The sequence below is a fragment of the Xenopus tropicalis genome, chromosome 4 (assembly GCF_000004195.4).
Source record: "Xenopus tropicalis strain Nigerian chromosome 4, UCB_Xtro_10.0, whole genome shotgun sequence".
In the NCBI taxonomy this organism is placed as follows: Eukaryota; Metazoa; Chordata; class Amphibia; order Anura; family Pipidae; genus Xenopus; species Xenopus tropicalis.
Window position 1 is genome coordinate 12,351,135 of NC_030680.2, and position 20,986 is coordinate 12,372,120.

Sequence of the window (20,986 nt, forward strand, 5' to 3'; positions counted from 1 at the left end):
AGCACTTAGATTGATAGATAGATGGATGATAGATAGATAGATAGATAGATAGATAGAGCACTTCGATAGATATTTGATTGATAGAGCACTTAGATTGATATATGGATAGATAAACGATAGATAGATGATAGATACAGGGGCGGGCCAAGTTTTTGGGTTAGGCAGGACACTGGCCCAGTTGCTGGTTCCGCCCGGGTACTGATGGCTTTCAGCTTCTGTACAAACTCATTCTGTGTCGGAAGCTCAAATTCATTTTTACTTTCACTCCCTTCTTGCTGCGCCGGAGTTCTGTAAATGACAGGGACAAAGGGCGTTCTGCAGCTGGAACTGTGTGTATCTGTTTGGCTGCACTGATTCCTGGGGGTAGGAGCTGCCATGATGCTTCCCCTGCCAAGGCACGCCAGAGGGGCCCCCGCCATAGGCTGCAGTTCAACTGTGCCCAGACTCTCATAGCATGGGGCTAAGTGGTTTGGGCAGAAAAGTACATTTTCCCTAGAGAAAGCTCTTGGTTTCCCAGGTTATTTTGGACTACAGCTCCCAGCAGCCTCCAAAATATTATTAAACGGTGAAGCATTCTGGGAGCTTTAGTCACGCAACAACGGAAAAGGGTTCTAAAAGTGACGCAGCTCAAAGAAGCCTTTCCTCCAATGAGAATCCTGCCTGCTTTGTGTACACCCCTCTTTAAATATATGAGCATTGCTGGAGCTTTAAAGGGGTTGTTCAACTTTGCATTAACTTTTAGTATGATGTAAAGAGTAATATTCTAAGACAGTTTGCAATTGGTCTTCATTTTTTATTTGTAGTTTTTTTTAGTTATTTCATTTTCAGTTCAGAAGCAGCAGTCTGGAGTTTCAGTAGTTTTATGGTTGCTAGGGTCCAACTTACCTTAGCAACCAGGGAGTAGTTTGGATGAGAGATCGTAATATATAAAAGAGAGGGCTATTTGTAGTTTTTTTAGTTATTTCATTTTCTGTTCTGGAACTCTCCGGTCTGGAGTTTCAGCAGTTTTTTAGTTGCTAGGGTCCAACTTACCTTAGCAACCAGGGAGTAGTTTGGATGAGAGATCGTAATATATAAAAGAGAGGGCTATTTGTAGTTTTTTTAGTTATTTCATTTTCTGTTCAGGAACTCTCCGGTCTGGAGTTTCAGCAGTTTTTTTAGTTGCTAGGGTCCAACTTACCTTAGCAACCAGGGAGTAGTTTGGATGAAAGACCATAATATATAAAAGAGAGGGCTATTTGTAGTTTTTTGTTATTTCATTTTCTGTTCTGGAACTCACCGGTCTGGAGTTTCAGCTGTTCTTTGGTTGCTAGGGTCCAAGTTTCCTTAGCAACCAGGGAGTAGTTTGGATGAGAGATCGTAATATATAAAAGAGAGGGCTATTTGTAGTTTTTTAGTTATTTCATTTTCTGTTCTGGAACTCTCCGGTCTGGAGTTTCAGCTGTTCTTTGGTTGCTAGGGTCCAAGTTACCTTAGCAACCAGGGAGTAGTTTGGATGAAAGACCATAATATATAAAAGAGAGGGCTATTTGTAGTTATTTAATTTTCAGTTCAGGAGCTCTCCAGTCTGGAGTTTCAGCAGTTTTTTGGTTGCTAGAGTCCAAGTTACCTTAGCAACCAGGGAGTGGTTTGGATGAGAGACAGTTATATATATAAAAGAGAGAGCCTGGATAAAAAAGAAAGTTACAAAAGGTAACAATAAAACTGGAGCCTCGCAGAGCAATAGTTTCTGGCTGCCGGGGTCACTGACCCCCATTTAAAAACTGCAAACAGAAGAAGAAGGCAAATAATTCAAAACTATAAGAAATAAATAATGAAGACCAATTGAAAATGTGCTTAGAACAGGTCACTCTATAACATACTAGTTAGCTTAAAAGTGGACCTACCCCTTTAATAGCCAACAGGCAAGTATCACACAGTAGAATGCACGAGCCCCCCAAATTCTTGGGGCTGATATAAAACCTACAATCACCTGTATGTCCTGTACCTGTTTAATCAAACAAGTGAAACCTGTAGGCGCGGGGCTCGCACTCCGGCAGGGCAGTATTAATTACCTGATCAGCTTAGTCCTTGTATCAACTTGCCCTTTAATCTGTAAATGTGGCTAATTGCGCTGCACTGACTGATGCCGGCTTTGGATACCTGTTGCCATAATACAAGTACAAGCCATTCATGAATAATCCCTTTTCAGTTTCGGGGGGCTGCGGGGTGCGCTCGGCCAATAAGCTTATTTACTAACAAACGAGTGACGTCACTCGCTCCCCCTTCCAGGAATTTCAGGTTTGGGCTCTGTAAGCCTATGCGTTATGTGATTGGCTTATGGTGCACAGCAATGCTAGGGTTAACTAATCTCTGTGTGCCCGGGGACCTATTTTTCGGCATTTGCCATTGGCTCATTTATTTCCAATAGACCCCCTGACTGCTGTTCTGTGAGAGACACTGCCTGGTGGGGAACTGATTTAAAGGCACAGTTTCACTCTGTACCCATAATGCACCTTCCCCTGAGGGGTCTGGTGTAGCCGGGGTTATGTCTCACAGCAGCCATAGCCACCAGCACTTGGAGGGTTAGTACTGCAACCACTGCTAAAGGTAGAATCACAGTTAAGGTAAGTACAGGTAATGCACAGGTAAGTACTAAAGGTAGAATCATAGCGGCCACTGTACAGGTAAGTACTAAAGGTAGAATCATAGCGGCCACTGTACAGGTAAGTACTAAAGGTAGAATCATAGTGGCCACTGTACAGGTAAGTACTAAAGGTAGAATCATAGTGGCCACTGTACAGGTAAGTACTAAAGGTAGAATCATAGTGGCCACTGTACAGGTAAGTACTAAAGGTAGAATCATATGGCCACTGTACAGGTAAGTACTAAAGGTAGAATCATAGCGGCCACTGTACAGGTAAGTACTAAAGGTAGAATCATAGTGGCCACTGTACAGGTAAGTACTAAAGGTAGAATCATATGGCCACTGTACAGGTAAGTACTAAAGGTAGAATCATAGCGGCCACTGTACAGGTAAGTACTAAAGGTAGAATCATATGGCCACTGTACAGGTAAGTACTAAAGGTAGAATCATATGGCCACTGTACAGGTAAGTACTAAAGGTAGAATCATATGGCCACTGTACAGGTAAGTACTAAAGGTAGAATCATATGGCCACTGTACAGGTAAGTACTAAAAGTAGAATCATAGCGGCCACTGTACAGGTAAGTACTAAAGGTAGAATCATAGCGGCCACTGTACAGGTAAGTACTAAAGGTAGAATCATATGGCCACTGTACAGGTAAGTACTAAAGGTAGAATCATAGTGGCCACTGTACAGGTAAGTACTAAAGGTAGAATCATATGGCCACTGTACAGGTAAGTACTAAAGGTAGAATCATAGTGGCCACTGTACAGGTAAGTACTAAAGGTAGAATCATATGGCCACTGTACAGGTAAGTACTAAAGGTAGAATCATAGCGGCCACTGTACAGGTAAGTACTAAAGGTAGAATCATAGTGGCCACTGTACAGGTAAGTACTAAAGGTAGAATCATATGGCCACTGTACAGGTAAGTACTAAAGGTAGAATCATAGCGGCCACTGTACAGGTAAGTACTAAAGGTAGAATCATATGGCCACTGTACAGGTAAGTACTAAAGGTAGAATCATAGCGGCCACTGTACAGGTAAGTACTAAAGGTAGAATCATATGGCCACTGTACAGGTAAGTACTAAAGGTAGAATCATAGCGGCCACTGTACAGGTAAGTACTAAAGATAGAATCATATGGCCACTGTACAGGTAAGTACTAAAGGTAGAATCATAGCGGCCACTGTACAGGTAAGTACTAAAGGTAGAATCATATGGCCACTGTACAGGTAAGTACTAAAGGTAGAATCATATGGCCACTGTACAGGTAAGTACTAAAGGTAGAATCATAGCGGCCACTGTACAGGTAAGTACTAAAGGTAGAATCATATCGGCCACTGTACAGGTAAGTACTAAAGGTAGAATCATATGGCCACTGTACAGGTAAGTACTAAAGGTAGAATCATAGGGGCCACTGTACAGGTAAGTATTAAAGGTAGAATCATATGGCCACTGTACAGGTAAGTACTAAAGGTAGAATCATATGGCCACTGTACAGGTAAGTACTAAAGGTAGAATCATATGGCCACTGTACAGGTAAGTACTAAAGGTAGAATCATATGGCCACTGTACAGGTAAGTACTAAAGGTAGAATCATATGGCCACTGTACAGGTAAGTACTAAAGGTAGAATCATAGCGGCCACTGTACAGGTAAGTACTAAAGGTAGAATCATATGGCCACTGTACAGGTAAGTACTAAAGGTAGAATCATAGCGGCCACTGTACAGGTAAGTACTAAAGGTAGAATCATAGCGGCCACTGTACAGGTAAGTACTAAAGGTAGAATCATATGGCCACTGTACAGGTAAGTACTAAAAGTAGAATCATAGCGGCCACTGTACAGGTAAGTGCTAAAGGTAGAATCATATGGCCACTGTACAGGTAAGTACTAAAAGTAGAATCATAGCGGCCACTGTACAGGTAAGTACTAAAGGTAGAATCATATGGCCACTGTACAGGTAAGTACTAAAGGTAGAATCATAGCGGCCACTGTACAGGTAAGTACTAAAGGTAGAATCATAGCGGCCACTGTACAGGTAAGTACTAAAGGTAGAATCATAGCGGCCACTGTACAGGTAAGTACTAAAGGTAGAATCATATGGCCACTGTACAGGTAAGTACTAAAAGTAGAATCATAGCGGCCACAGTACAGGTAAGTACTAAAGGTAGAATCATATGGCCACTGTACAGGTAAGTACTAAAGGTAGAATCATAGCGGCCACTGTACAGGTAAGTACTAAAGGTAGAATCATAGCGGCCACTGTACAGGTAAGTACTAAAGGTAGAATCATAGCGGCCACTGTACAGGTAAGTACTAAAGGTAGAATCATATGGCCACTGTACAGGTAAGTACTAAAGGTAGAATTATATGGCCACTGTACAGGTAAGTACTAAAGGTAGAATCATATGGCCACTGTACAGGTAAGTACTAAAGGTAGAATCATATGGCCACTGTACAGGTAAGTACTAAAGGTAGAATCATAGCGGCCACTGTACAGGTAAGTACTAAAGGTAGAATCATATGGCCACTGTACAGGTAAGTACTAAAAGTAGAATCATAGCGGCCACTGTACAGGTAAATACTAAAGGTAGAATCATATGGCCACTGTACAGGTAAGTACTAAAGGTAGAATCATAGCGGCCACTGTACAGGTAAGTACTAAAGGTAGAATCATAGTGGCCACTGTACAGGTAAGTACTAAAGGTAGAATCATATGGCCACTGTACAGGTAAGTACTAAAGGTAGAATCATATGGCCACTGTACAGGTAAGTACTAAAGGTAGAATCATAGCGGCCACTGTACAGGTAAGTACTAAAGGTAGAATCATAGCGGCCACTGTACAGGTAAGTACTAAAGGCAGAATCACAGTGCTACCTGCCCAGGTAAGTAGTATCATCATGACAAGTGAACAGGTAAGTACTACAGCTAGAGTCACAGGGCTACCAGTGCAGGTAAGTACTACAGCTAGAGTCACAGGGCTACCTGTGCAGGTAAGTACTACAACTAGAGTCACAAGGTTACCTGTGCAGATAAGTACTACAGCTAGAGTCACAGGGCTACCTGTGCAGGTAAGTACTACAGCTAAAGTCACAGGGCTACCTGTGCAGGTAAGTACTACAACTAGAGTCACAGGGTTACCTGTGCAGGTAAGTACTACAGCTAGAGTCACAGGGCTACCTGTGCAGATAAGTACTACAGCTAGAGTCACAGGGCTACCTGTGCAGGTAAGTACTACAGCTAGAGTCACAGGGCTACCAGTGCAGGTAAGTACTACAGCTAGAGTCACAGGGCTACCTGTGCAGGTAAGTACTACAGCTAGAGTCACAGGGCTACCTGTGCAGGTAAGTACTACAGCTAAAGTCACAGGGCTACCTGTGCAGGTAAGTACTACAGCTAGAGTCACAGGGCTACCTGTGCAGGTAAGTACTACAACTAGAGTCACAGGGCTACCTGTGCAGGTAAGTACTACAGCTAGAGTCACAGGGCTACCTGTGCAGGTAAGTACTACAGCTAGAGTCACAGGGCTACCTGTGCAGGTAAGTACTACAGCTAGAGTCACAGGGCTACCTGTGCAGGTAAGTACTACAGCTAGAGTCACAGGGCTACCTGTGCAGGTAAGTACTACAGCTAGAGTCACAGGGCTACCTGTGCAGGTAAGTACTACAGCTAGAGTCACAGGGCTACCTGTGCAGGTAAGTACTACAGCTAGAGTCACAGGGCTACCTGTGCAGGTAAGTACTACAGCTAGAGTCACAGGGCTACCTGTGCAGGTAAGTACTACAGCTAGAGTCACAGGGTTACCTGTGCAGGTAAGTACTACAGCTAAAGTCACAGGGCTACCTGTGCAGGTAAGTACTACAGCTAGAGTCACAGGGCTACCTGTGCAGGTAAGTACTACAGCTAGAGTCACAGGGCTACCTGTGCAGGTAAGTACTACAGCTAGAGTCACAGGGCTACCTGTGCAGGTAAGTACTACAGCTAGAGTCACAGGGCTACCTGTGCAGGTAAGTACTACAGCTAGAGTCACAGGGCTACCTGTGCAGGTAAGTACTACAGCTAAAGTCACAGGGCTACCTGTGCAGGTAAGTACTACAGCTAGAGTCACAGGGCTACCTGTGCAGGTAAGTACTACAACTAGAGTCACAGGGCTACCTGTGCAGGTAAGTACTACAGCTAGAGTCACAGGGCTACCTGTGCAGGTAAGTACTACAGCTAGAGTCACAGGGCTACCTGTGCAGGTAAGTACTACAGCTAGAGTCACAGGGCTACCTGTGCAGGTAAGTACTACAGCTAGAGTCACAGGGCTACCTGTGCAGGTAAGTACTACAGCTAGAGTCACAGGGCTACCTGTGCAGGTAAGTACTACAGCTAGAGTCACAGGGCTACCTGTGCAGGTAAGTACTACAGCTAGAGTCACAGGGCTACCTGTGCAGGTAAGTACTACAGCTAAAGTCACAGGGCTACCTGTGCAGGTAAGTACTACAGCTAGAGTCACAGGGCTACCTGTGCAGGTAAGTACTACAACTAGAGTCACAGGGCTACCTGTGCAGGTAAGTACTACAGCTAGAGTCACAGGGCTACCTGTGCAGGTAAGTAGCCGTGACACCCGTTTGGGTGCAGTCACACTCACGGGTGATGTCACTAGGGAGCCCGGGTGCTGCTCTATATATGGTGCTGTGTTTGTTTGGGTGCCTTAGTCGGGGTGGGAATGGTATTTCCCGGCTAATTACACAACGAAAGCCAAATATGGGGCTAATTAGTGCCGCATTGTGCAACATAGCTCAGTACCACGGGGAATAGGGGGTGCACCTACTGATGCCAGGAATAGGGGGTGCACCTACTGATGCCAGGAATAGGGGGTGCACCTACTGATGCCAGGAATAGGGGGTGCACCTACTGATGACAGGAATAGGGGGTGCACCTACTGATGCCAGGAATAGGGGGTGCACCTACTGATGCCAGGAATAGGGGGTGCACCCTACTAATGACAGGAATAGGGGGTGCACCTACTGATGACAGGAATAGGGGGTGCACCTACTGATGCCAGGAATAGGGGGTGCACCTACTGATGACAGGAATAGGGGGTGCACCTACTGATGACAGGAATAGGGGGTGCACCTACTGATGACAGGAATAGGGGGTGCACCTACTGATGACAGGAATAGGGGGTGCTCCTACTGATGACAGGAATAGGTGGTGCTCCTACTGATGCCAGGAATAGGGGGTGCACCCTACTGATGCCAGGAATAGGGGGTGCTCCTACTAATGACAGGAATAGGGGGTGCACCCTACTGATGCCAGGAATAGGGGGTGCACCCTACTGATGACAGGAGTAGGAGGTGCACCCTACTAATGACAGGAATAGGGGGTGCACCCTACTAATGACGGGAATAGGGGGTGCTGCTACTAATGACAGGAATAGGGGGTGCACCCTACTAATGACAGGAATAGGGGGTGCTGCTACTAATGACAGGAATAGGGGGTGCACCCTACTAATGACAGGAATAGGGGGTGCACCCTACTAATGACAGGAATAGGGGGTGCACCCTACTAATGACAGGAATAGGGGGTGCTGCTACTAATGACAGGAATAGGGGGTGCACCCTACTGATAGGAATAGGGGGTGCACCCTACTAATGACAGGAATAGGTGGTGCTGCTACTAATGACAGGAATAGGGGGTGCACCCTACTAATGACAGAAATAGGGGGTGCACCCTACTGATGACAGGAATACGGGGTGCACCCTACTAATGACAGAAATAGGGGGTGCACCCTACTGATGACAGGAATAGGGAGTGCACCCTACTAATGACAGGAATACGGGGTGCATCCTACTAATGACAGAAATAGGGGGTGCACCCTACTAATGACAGAAATAGGGGGTGCACCCTACTAATGACAGGAATACGGGGTGCACCCTACTAATGAGAGGAATACGGGGTGAACCCTACTGACAGAAATAGGGGGTGAACCCTACTAATGACAGGAATACGGGGTGCACCCTACTAATGACAGAAATAGGGGGTGCACCCTACTGATGACAGGAATAGGGAGTGCACCCTACTAATGACAGGAATAGGGAGTGCACGCTACTAATGACAGAAATAGGGAGTGCACCCTACTAATGACAGGAATAGGGGGTGCTGCTACTAATGACAGGAATAGGGGGTGCTGCTACTAATGACAGGAATAGGGGGTGCACCCTACTGATGACAGGAATAGGGGGTGCACCCTACTAATGACAGAAATAGGGGGTGCACCCTACTGATGACAGGAATAGGGGGTGCACCCTACTGATGACAGGAATAGGGGGTGCACCCTACTGATGACAGGAATAGGGGGTGCACCCTACTGATGACAGGAATAGGGGGTGCACCCTACTAATGACAGGAATAGGGGGTGCACCCTACTAATGACAGGAATAGGGGGTGCACCCTACTGATGACAGAAATAGGGGGTGCACCCTACTGATGACAGGAATAGGGGGTGCACCCTACTGATGACAGGAATAGGGGGTGCACCCTACTAATGACAGGAATAGAGGGTGCACCCTACTGACAGGAATAAGGGGTGCACCCTACTGATGACAGGAATAGGGGGTGCTCCTGCTGATGCCAGGAATACGGGGTGCTCCTGCTATAACAAATAAATAATGAAGACCAATTGCAAAGTTGCTAGGAATAGGCCATTCTATAACATAGTAACAGTTAACTTAAAGGTAAACCGCCCCTTGGCAATATCAGTTATGTTATTGGCCATGGGACTGGGGCACCAAGGAACCCACCCCCGGCCCATTATACACTAAGGCCCACTGACTTGCTGGTACCAACAGGACTCCATTGCCCTTTAAACTGGGCCGGCCTAAAGCTGGGCATAAGCCGCAAACTGGGATGATCTCTATTTGGCATCCAGGCGACCGACTGGATGATAATGGGGGGCCAATGGAGCCCTGGTGGGGGAGGGGCACATTGGCGTTTGGCCAGGCACCATACATAGGCCAATAAGCTTCCGACTTTGTGCTTTGTTTCCTGCAACACAGCGGTATTCTTCCAATAAATGATATTTACTTTTATTCCTGAAAAATCCTTTATTTTGGGTTTACATTGCCTTTAGCTTTGCTCATAGCCTCAACAGTGAGGGTGATTCACTTTATTTGTTATACAGCTCTGCCACCCAGTGGCCAATGAGAGTATTGCAGCTGATTATTGATTCCTATACAAATACATTTTATAGACAGGGATGGGGGAAAATAGCTTTCTATCCCCTTCCCTCACCCCCTGTTATGTAGTGTGTGTATATAACACTATTTAGCCCCCCCAGCACTGCTTTCTGCACCTTAAACATAAAAATAGCCACAGCCGAATCCGCACAGGCGATTGGTTTATTGAGTTTAGTAGGTACAGTTCAGCACCCATTTGGAGTGGGGTAACGTTAGTAGGGGAACCCTTCACTTTATGTTGAATTTCCCCTTTAAACACAGGACGCTGTTATTATTTCTCTTTGGGAATTAGGATCATAGGGGGTCAGTTCTGTATGGGAATTCTTGTTTGGGGGGCTGGGGGGGGGGCATGTAGGCAGCACCCCTACCCATCATTCAGACGGGCAAATTAGAGGCTGCTGGGGGTGCATAACGGAGCCTGGTACTTACTGTAAGGCAGATGCGCATACAGTTAAAGGAGAACTAAACCTAAAATGCTAGAAATGCTGTATTTTATATCCTGTACTTACTGTACCAGCCCAGAGGGGCAGCAGCCCTATAGCAGTAATGATCCCGGCCTTCACAGTTACCCCCGGCAGCCCCCCATATTGGATCTTGTTAGGCCGTCTTTTGTGTGTCAGTGGCACTGCACGTGCTCAGTGGGCTCTGGGCTCACTTACCATAAAAGTCACACCGGCCCGGGGTATGTTATTACCAGAGAGCTGCGCCACCATGGGTTTTCTTCTTGCCAATCATCCCCTGCCCCACAAGTACCATACTGTGCATTTGCCCCACCCAGGGCAGTTACATGGCGGCCCAGTAGTGCTGTAGAAGAAAGTACCCTCGGCACCAACCAAATATTTTAGCTTTTCCTTCCCCTGTATCAGCAGCCGGGGGGGTTGCAGCTTTGACATCCCAGATCCACAAAACAGCAACTGTCGCTGCCGGTGATGCAACTGTCGCTCTGTTCTGGGTCGGCTTCTGATTTAGGAAACGGGGGGGGGAATAATTAGCGGCGCCAGACTCACATGAGATGCCAATACCCCATTATCCCCCCTCGTTACCGGCGTTGGCAGCCGCCAGATCTCTCCTGTTGCACATTAATCACTTCCATAGAGAGAGAGTAATTAGCAGTCTAATTAGGGTCATCATGGGCTTCGACTGCGTGACTGCCCACAGCCAATGGGATGCGAGGGAACCATTATCTTTATTGGACTCATCCCCCCACTCTACCTAACTACCCACCAACCTACCTACCCATAAACCTACCCACAACTTACCTACCTAACTACCTACCCACCCATCTACCTACCAACTCACCTACAAACCTACCTACCTACCCACCAACCTATCTAACTACCTACCTGCCCATAAACCTACCCACAACTTACCAACCTACCTAACTACCCACCAACCTACATACCCACCTACCAACCAACCTACATACTCACCAACCAACCTACCCACCTACCAACCAACCTACTCACCAACCAACTACCCACCTACCAACCAACCTACATACCCACCTGCTCACCAACCAACCAACTACCCACCTACCAGCCAACCTACATACCCACCTGCTCACCAACCAACCTACATACCCACCTACCCACTACCCACCTACCAACCAACCTACTTACCCACCTGCCAACCAACCCATCCACCCACCCACCCACCTACTCACCAACCAACTACCCACCTAAGGAAACTCTGACTCGGCGTTACATTTCCAGTTAAATGCGACTGTATTTCCCCCCATTTCTTCTCTCTTTGTATTTTGCCCATAAAAGGGAACAGACAGTTTAATTTTGCCTTTAATTTCTCCCTCTGACAAGTACAGATATGAATTGAGTAAGAGCCTTTCCCAGCTGGGCGCCCCCCAGTGGCAGCATCGGCCTCCCCATCACTCATGTTCCCTGGGATTGGGAAAGCTTTGGGGGGCTCAGTAAGATATTTAATACATTTATATACGCAATAGCGCAAGTCACACAGGCTGGACGTATCCGCGCGGCCATTTGTCTGAGTGCAAGTGTCCGGCCCAATTTTGGCTTGGCTTGGGTCAGTGACCCCCATTTGAAAGCTGCAAAGAGTTGGAAGAAAGGAAATAATTCAAAAACTATAACAAATATATAATAAAGACCAATTGAAAAGTTGCTAGGAATAGGTCATTCTATAACATGCTAAAAGTTAGAATAAAGGTACCCTGAGAGCTCAGTTTGGGGCGCCACATGTTTCCCCCGGTAACCAAGGAAACGCAGGATCATAATGCGCTCACTTTTGTGCATCGCTGCTCCTTATCAGAGTCAGAGCCGGAAACCAGATAAGCGCTAATACTGTGCAGCCCGAGCCAACTAAATCCTATTTGCTGTAAGTACAACAGTGTAACTAAAGCCTGTGAGAGTGTGAGCAGGGGGCCATTTACTACATTGGCTGCATGTGGGGATCTGGGGAAATGCACTGGGGGGGGGGGGGCAGGTATGTGGGTTCCAGCAATAGCCACAACTTTGTCTGTCCCTGGGCCCCTGAGTGTTACACTTATCATTGGGGTTAGGGCCACAAGTAGGGGAAGCGGAATAAAGTTACGGCGGCCATACATTGGCAAAGCCGCCAAATGTCCCAACAAAAATATGGGCGGAGCATTGGGATCCCAAACTGATTCATTGCAAATGAAGTTCCTGTATAATATGCAGCCATTTTATGTATAGATTCTATGTTCTAGTTTTGTTTAACCTAGTAACTGAGTGAACATATTCATAATATTCCTTATATCTACCTGATTTACTTATGAGCCATAAATAAGGTAGATATAAGGTATATAACATAATGTACATAAACATAAAACCAGTACATAAAATGGCTGCATATTATACGTGAACTTCATTTGCAACTTTTGTGGATTATGGCTTTTTTGGACTTGACCTATATCATATCAGAAAAGTGACTTTTTAATCAATTTGGATTCCCAGTGCTCCGCCCATATTTTTGTTTGGATGAATTGCGCCTGGATCGGGGGGGTTTGGTGACGCAATAGCACGGGCTCCAGATGCAGTGGATTCGGCCCGGTGAGTGCTCCTCTTTAATACTGTAAAGCCGCCAAATAAACAGATCTTTACCTGCGTTAGCCACCACGTTTGGCCCAATCAGCACAATCTGATCATTTGGGCCAACATTTGGATCATAATGGCGGCCTAGAAAGGCCCATCAGAGGAGGATCACATAGACATGTGTCTTGCGTTTTCTAACTTACTCAGCTAACATCAGGCCAACGTTTAGAAAGAGATAAAGTAGGCCTACGGAAGACCCCATACACAAACCAATCAGCTGCCAGTCCAGTCTGGAGGGGCCAAGTTGACAGCTTTGTATGGCCGTGTGTGTGATCCCTGTGTTGTAGGAAAGTTTTGCAAATAGTTAAAGAAAGTAACCCCGGCATCTCCTCATTCAACCCCGGCATCTCCTCATTTCATCAGAAAGATCCCTTAGGAACAACTGACCCAACAGAAAGCTAAAGTAAATAAAACAAGACATAAAGATGTACAGGAGTATTTACTGGGTAAGGGGGGTCAGTTCCAGGTTCTGTTGGGTTCTGCTCAGCACCAATATTTTGCACCTACAGTATGAGATGATTCCAGATCCATAGAGGAGAGAGGCGCTATAGCTGCTATGTGCATCATGATAAGGACTTGTATGCCCGTGTTTTATAATGTGGAAGGCTCCCGAGCTGTTTGAGGTTCCCCATAATAACAGAGGGAGACCCTAAAGAAGGAGATTTGTTGTTAAAAAGGATCCCTGTATGAAGTACAAGAGTTCTCCTCAGGCAGAAGCAAAGACCTGGTTAGGCAGGCAGTACCAGAAGAATGGAGTAGGGCAGGGGTCCCCAACCTTTCTTACTCCTGAGCCACAGTCAAATGTAAAAAGACTTGGGGAGCAACACAAGCACCATAAAAGTCCATGGAGGAGCCAAATAAGGGCTGTGATTGGCTATTAGGGGCCTCTATGCACCCTATCAGCTTACAGGGGCTTTATTTGGTCTTGTTTTTATTCAACCAAAACTTGCCCCCAAGTCAGGAATTCAAAAATAACTCCCTGGTTTGGGGGCACTGAGAGCAACATCCAAGGGGTTGGGGAGCAACATGTTACCCCCGAGTCACTGGCTGGGGATCAGTGGAGTAGAGGGAACTGTCGGTCCATGTTAAGATGTTTCCCTTTGGTCTGTGTTATGCAGGTTCCTAGCACTGTGGAACTAGGGGCAGATCCATTACACGCCTTGGGCCTCAACCCATCAAGAGAAAGAAACTGGAAGAGTCGTGTCAGCTTTTTCACTTTGGGTGCAAGCACCACTCTCTCCCCCTTACCATAGAGCAGGGATCCCCAACCAATGGCTCAGGGGCAACATGTTGCTCACCGACCCCTTGGAGGTTGCTCCCAGTGGCCCCAATGTAGGTGCCCAGTATTAAATGTCTGGCTTGGGGCAAGTTTTGTAAGCGCAAAGTTACAGTTTTATTCCAATTATAGCTTCCTGCAGAGTCTACATGGGGCTACCAAATAGCCAATCACAGCCCTTATTTGTCATCCCCAAAAGACTATTTTTTATGCTTGTGTGGCTCCCCAACACTTGTTACATGTGAGTAATAAAAGGTTGGGGATCCCTGCCATAGAGAGGAGCCCACACACAATCCCAGCTCTTTACATTGAGCATCAGCAGATACGAGGCCGGGCTTATTTTATTCTGCAAGTATCTGAAACCCGATTCAAACAAAGTCCCTGGCAATGCCCAGGCGGGACAGTAGCCTTAGGGCTTTATCTTGTAAACTTTGTGCCTGTTCCCTCCCAGATTAACTGCCGAGGATGGATCTCATGCTGCCGGCCTCATTACATGCAAAGCAGAGTTTTGGAAACAATTATGTTGCCATTAATATACGTCTTTGGGTGAGAGATGCGCAATTTAATATGTGGAATTATACATTTTATTGACCTTTAACAGAGAAATTAAACGCAAAAAAAGAAGTAGGGTAGAAATGCTGCAATTACATTTTGTGGTTCTGTACCAGCCCAAGGCCCCCACGGCCCTTTAGCAGATCTGTGCCCCTGAAGATGCCCCCAGTAGCCCCCCATCTTCTTTCTGCTGATTCCCGGCACATACTCTGGGCTGCTGGCACTGACCCCCCTGTGCCCACGGGTGAGTGACCGGATCATTACTGGTATAGAGGTTCTGGTACTTTAGCCTGCTGCATTATGTTCAGTGCATGAAATACAGCATTTCTACCCAGATTTGTTTTGGGGGTTTATTTCCCCTTTACAAGATGTTGGGGATCTATATGTGCATATGGAGAGGGAACCTTTCCAGTCACTGTTGGAGCAATGGAGCCGTGTGGCTGAGACATGGGGCTAGTAGCAGGCAATAGGCATACAGCAAATAATAAATACACAGGGCACAAGGGCATTGGTGGGGAAAGGCCGCAGCCGCTTTATTTGGAACAGCACATAACATGTCATAACCTTTAATACTTGAATAGCTCAGAACTTCCAACCCCAGGGAATGAGCCCGGCTCTGCTCAAACCCCACAGGCTGCCTTAAATGAAATCTCCTATAACCCCCCCACAACAGCCCAGGGGTTACCCCCTTACAGCTGCGACAATGTACCTTTTTCTTTTTATAACTTTGTTTCTTTGGGTTTGGGGGACATTGTAGACTTAAGGTGCCAAGGTGTCACCAAGCCAGCGGATCTTCTCCCGATATCCCCCACCCGTAGGGAGAATCCAGGCTAATTCGGTTGTTTAGCCCTGGGGCCAAACGATCGAATTATAATGACGGGTATAGGCAAAGTCGGTTTGGGGACCGCATCAACGAGCCGATGTGGTCCCCGATCCAACTAAATTTTTTTAACCTGCCCAATCGATTTCTGGGCAATTTCAGGCCAGATTCCCAGAATTTTGAATCAAACCAATAAAGAGAACAATATATCTGGCAGTAGGTAAAAACTGGAGAAGATCCCACTAAGAAGTAGATTAGATCTGTAGAAGAACATACCTGGACTTTAGGTGGCCATTCACGGTAAGATCTGCCGTTTGTTGAGGTTGCCAAACGAGAGGATCTTCCTGAGATGCCCACCTAAGGAGAGAGATACCGGGCTGAATGACCGAATTACAACAGCGGGCATAGGCACCATGGGACCGAGGTCCTTGTTTGGCGAGGTCTCCCGATATTCCCACCTACAGTATATTATCCCAATGGTTGAATTAAAATGGCAGGTATTTGGGCCGTCAGACTGAGGATTGCATTAACGAGCTGATGCAGTCCCCGATCTGATGGGAAATTCAAACCTGCCTGATCATGACATGGACAATTTTAGGCCAGATACAAGTCGGGTAGGCCCATTGGGGGGCCCCATATACAGCAGATAAGCTGTTGAATCGGTCTAAAGGACCAGAATCAGCAGCGGAAATCTGCCCACTTATGGCCACCTTTATTCCCAGCTCCTGTGCTGCCCTCTAGTGGGCAAACCTCAATCTGCAGCTGGGATTGTTCTGGATCCTGCTGAAAGTTGCAGTTAGACTAGCCCTGGGTTAACAGATACCTGACTTCAGGACACTCGCAAAGGTCCTACATACGCTTATCCTGGTGCAATTAGCTTTACCCTTTCCAACCTACATGTGAGCAAATCTACAGAATGGAAATGGACTCACCCACGGCAGCTTTTGGGGATGTGTTTAGATTGTCCACACTGGGCCCACACTCTGCATCTGTAGGAACACAATAATATCTGTATTACACAGAGCACCATGGAGACTGAGGTGGGGGCGGCATATCAGATACACACTCACTTGGGGAGGGAGGAGCTACCCAGCAAACCTGACGGCTGTAACTCCGGCGAGCTCCGACAATCTGAGCTAAAAAAGCGATAAATTAGCACTAAAAAGCCAACCCATACACCATACCTGGGACAAGAAAGCACTGCTGAATGGGCACGGGTCCTAAAAATCCCAACAAAAAAGCATCAAAGCAGATAACTTCATTTTTTACGCCGCAACCCTACACTCACGCGTCGCTGGACGCCATTTTAGATCAGCAGCATGAAACTGCAGAGGGAGAAATAGGCACCAGCGGAAGATATAAAACGCATACTGCTAGACCTCAAAAAAACCCTACAAGCCGACCTAAAACAGCTCAGAGAGCGCACGGCACATATTGAAACCAAAATGGGAGAATACGCAGAGGCCCATAACGAGCTAGCGGACCAACAGAACAAACTAGAGAAGGAGGTTGAGCGTCTCACAAACAAGGTAGCGGACCTAGAGGGTCGCTCCCGCAGAAATAACCTGAAACTGCGGGGCATCCCAGAATCAGTTCCCCCACGCCAACTGGAGAGCTAACGGAACTATTACAGGCAATTCTACCAAATGCACCTCCAATAGACTTGACAATAGATAGAATCCACCGGGTTCCAAAGCCGAGATCCGCTCCAGAAGCAGCCCCCAGAGATGTGCTGACGAAGATCCACTTAGTAAAAGAGAGACTCTTACAAGCAGCACGCAAGAAAGAAAATTGGCCGGCTAAATACGCAGACCGGCAAATCTACACAGACCTCTCGCAAACCACCTTAATGAAAAGGAAAGCATACGCCAAAGTCACCACACAGCTCCGGCAGAACAAGATCCCGTACAGATGGGGATTCCCGGTTAAGCTTATAGCGCTTAGAAATGGCTCACCGACTGTCTTCAACTCCCCAGAGGCCAAAGCAACACTGGAACCTCCCACTCCCAACATCTCCATCCAAACGCACCCCTCCGCAAACACCATCACCTCGTAAGCTTCCCAGGGAATGGCACACTCCATAACTATGCACAAGGTGAACCTCACAATCTACCACTAAAATAGACATTAGGCAACTGAAAGCAGCTCAGAGAATGCGGAGCAAATTGAAGTCCATCGCGCATTCCCCCCTCCCCACTCCAACGGCAAAAGCCTTGGAAAATAAAAGGGCACAGTATCAACAAATAAATACTGTGCCACAGGAAGGCAACTAACCTATAGACTAATGATAATACACTACCTACCTGAAATCCAGCAACAGAAGCTGGGAAAATTACACTCTTTACAGTTACCAGTTAAATGTTATTTGTTTACTCACCGGGTCAAAGTCCTAATGGAGAAAAATATTTGTGACAAAAATGTTAATAACCCAAAGGGTAAAGCATACATCAAAATGCAGAGATGGTTAATGTATACTCTATAAACGCCAGGGGATTAAATACCCCGCAAAATCTCTCCCTAAATGAGGCTTTAAGAGCCAAAGCTGACCTGATATTTTACCAAGAAACCCATTTTAAAAAGTCTAATCACCCAAACTTTTATAACAGGAACTATCCCCACAATTACCACGCTTACTCCAAAACCAAATCAAAAGGCGTAATAAGCGTATAAGCTCCCAAGTATCATTTCATATGCACCTGATGTATGCGGACTCTATGGGCAGATACTTGATGTTGATATGCAATATAGGTGACCAGGTATACACACTGATCAATATATATGTCCCTAACGACAACCAGCTACAATACCTCACCAAAACACTCACAAATCTCTTGGAATATAAAAGAGGGAAATGTATTATAGCGGGAGATTTAATTGCATAATGCATACCTCCCAACATTTGAAAAATGAAAAGAGGGACAAAAAGACTTGGCGCGCAGTGCGGCAATTTTTTTGGACCACGCCCACTTTTTGGCCACGCCCCCAAGTGCCACACCCCATTTTTAAAATAGTTAAAATAGTGCCCACGATGGCCCAATAGACAGCACCCCCATAGACAGTGCCCCCCATACACAGTGCCCCATTTGCCCCCATAAACAGTACCCCCCCATAGACAGTGCCCCCAATTGACCCCATAGACCATGCCCTCACAAAACATTTGCCAAAGAATTAGCCCCACGGCTTTTACAGTTATTTACAGACATCACGGACACAGGTGAAATTGTTCCAGAATTCCTACAGGCGCACATATCAACTATACCTTAACCAGGGAAACCAGCAGATATGTGTCAGCATTTTAGGCCAATAGCCTTATTAAACACTGACCTAAAGCTTTATTCTAAAATACTCGCACATAGACTTAATAAAATGTTACCCTCCTTGACAAACACAGACCAGGTCGGATTTGTGATGGAACGTCAGGCCCCAGATAACACTAGAAAGCTCCACACACTACTGCAAATAATAAAACAATGTAAAACACCAGCGTTATTGCTATCTCTAGATGCAGAAAAGGCCTTCGACAGGATCCACTGGGAATATATGGAACAAACTCAAAAAATGTAACCTAGGAACTCATTTCATAAAGGCAGTAATGACTCTTTACTCATTACCATCAGCTAGGGTAAACGCAGCAGGGATCCTGTCGGAGACTTTCTGCTTCACGAATGGCACGCGACAAGGCTGCCCCCTGTCCCCTTTAATATTTGCCCTAATGGTAGAACCAATAGCATGCAAAATAAGAGCGAACATCAACATCACAGGAACACAAACACAGGCTGCCCCCAGACCACAGGCCGCTTTGCAGAAGACATAATACTCTCACTCAGCAACCCTCACATATCAATCCCTAACTTACTGAAGGAACTAGAACAATTATATCAAATATCATGGTATAAGATAAGCGCAAGTAAGACACAAGCTCTCCCGATAAACATCCCAACATCAGAAATACAACTTATGAAAGAAAACTTGAATGGCGGAAGCACTCTATAAAATATTTAGGAGTAAAACTCTCAAAAGACCCTGAACTACTGTTTAAAGCTTACTACAAAGCACTACAAAAAGCCCTTCAGAATGACTACCAGAAATGGAAAGCACAGTGTATCTCATGGCTAGGCAGAATAGTGGCCATTAAAATGAACGCCCTACCAAGAATTCTATACTTTTTCAGAACAATTCAGATACAACTCCCCCTACCATACCTTCAGACTCTGCAGTCACATATTAACAATTTTATATGGGCCAATAAAAAGCCAAGAATTGCAACTCAAATTCTTCAGTACTCAGTAACAAATGGCGGATTAGGGGTTCCCAGCCTGTTGCACTACTACAGGGCTACAATACCGGGCACAGCAGCCCAAATGCACAGCCCTCGACACACCAAAAAATGGCTTGACATTGAAAATATAGTTTCCTGCCCAATATGACAATACCCCAACTACTACGGATCCCAAAAACCCAGAGACCGGAAACACCACAGATATCACCAACCATCAGAATTGGACTTTCAAATTGGCACAACCAAAACAAGGGGAACTGGGAGAATTCCCCTCCCCAATAACACCAATAGCAGCTTTGGGCCCCTGACCCACAATCTCCCCGACTTGGACGGACAAAGGTATCAACAGAATAGCAGACTTATATCTAATTAACACCTACAGGACATTCAAAGAACTCCAGGAAAAATCCCAAATAAGGAGTATTATAAATACATGGGAATCACGCACCTATTAAGCACGAATATGCCCTCATATAAAACATTAAGACACAAAACCAGAATGGAACAATTATGTGCTTTAGAGGGGAGGAGAAAAGGATCCCTCTCAGAATGTTACCAATTCTTATTAGCAATCCCACAAGATCATAAACACCCACACATGACAAAATGGCAACAGGACCTAAAAATAACAATCAAACAGGAACAATGGCAAGAAAAGGAGATTTTGTGATTACTCACCGTTAAATCCTTTTCTCTTAGGACGTCTGTGGGACACAGGGACCATGGGTATAGTATCTACCAGCAGGAGGCAGGACACTAGAGAGGAAGAAGAGGAAGAAGCCCCTCCTCCCTGATACTATACCCCCCGTCACTTCCTTAGTGAGCCAGTTTTTGTCAACCATATAACGGATTAACAGAATAACAGAATAACACTTAATTATAACATAAGCAGAATAACCTTTCCAGAAGGACCGCTTCCGGGGGGGAAGCCCTGTGTCCCACAGACGTCCTAAGAGAAAAGGATTTAACGGTGAGTAATCACAAAATCTCCTTTTCTCTTACAGGTGTCTGTGGGACACAGGGACCATGGGGACATACCAAAGCTGTCCCATTAAAGAAGGGTGGGAGAAGCAGGTTTAGGCAACTGCGGCTTGCAGTACCTTTCTCCCGAAATGGGCGTC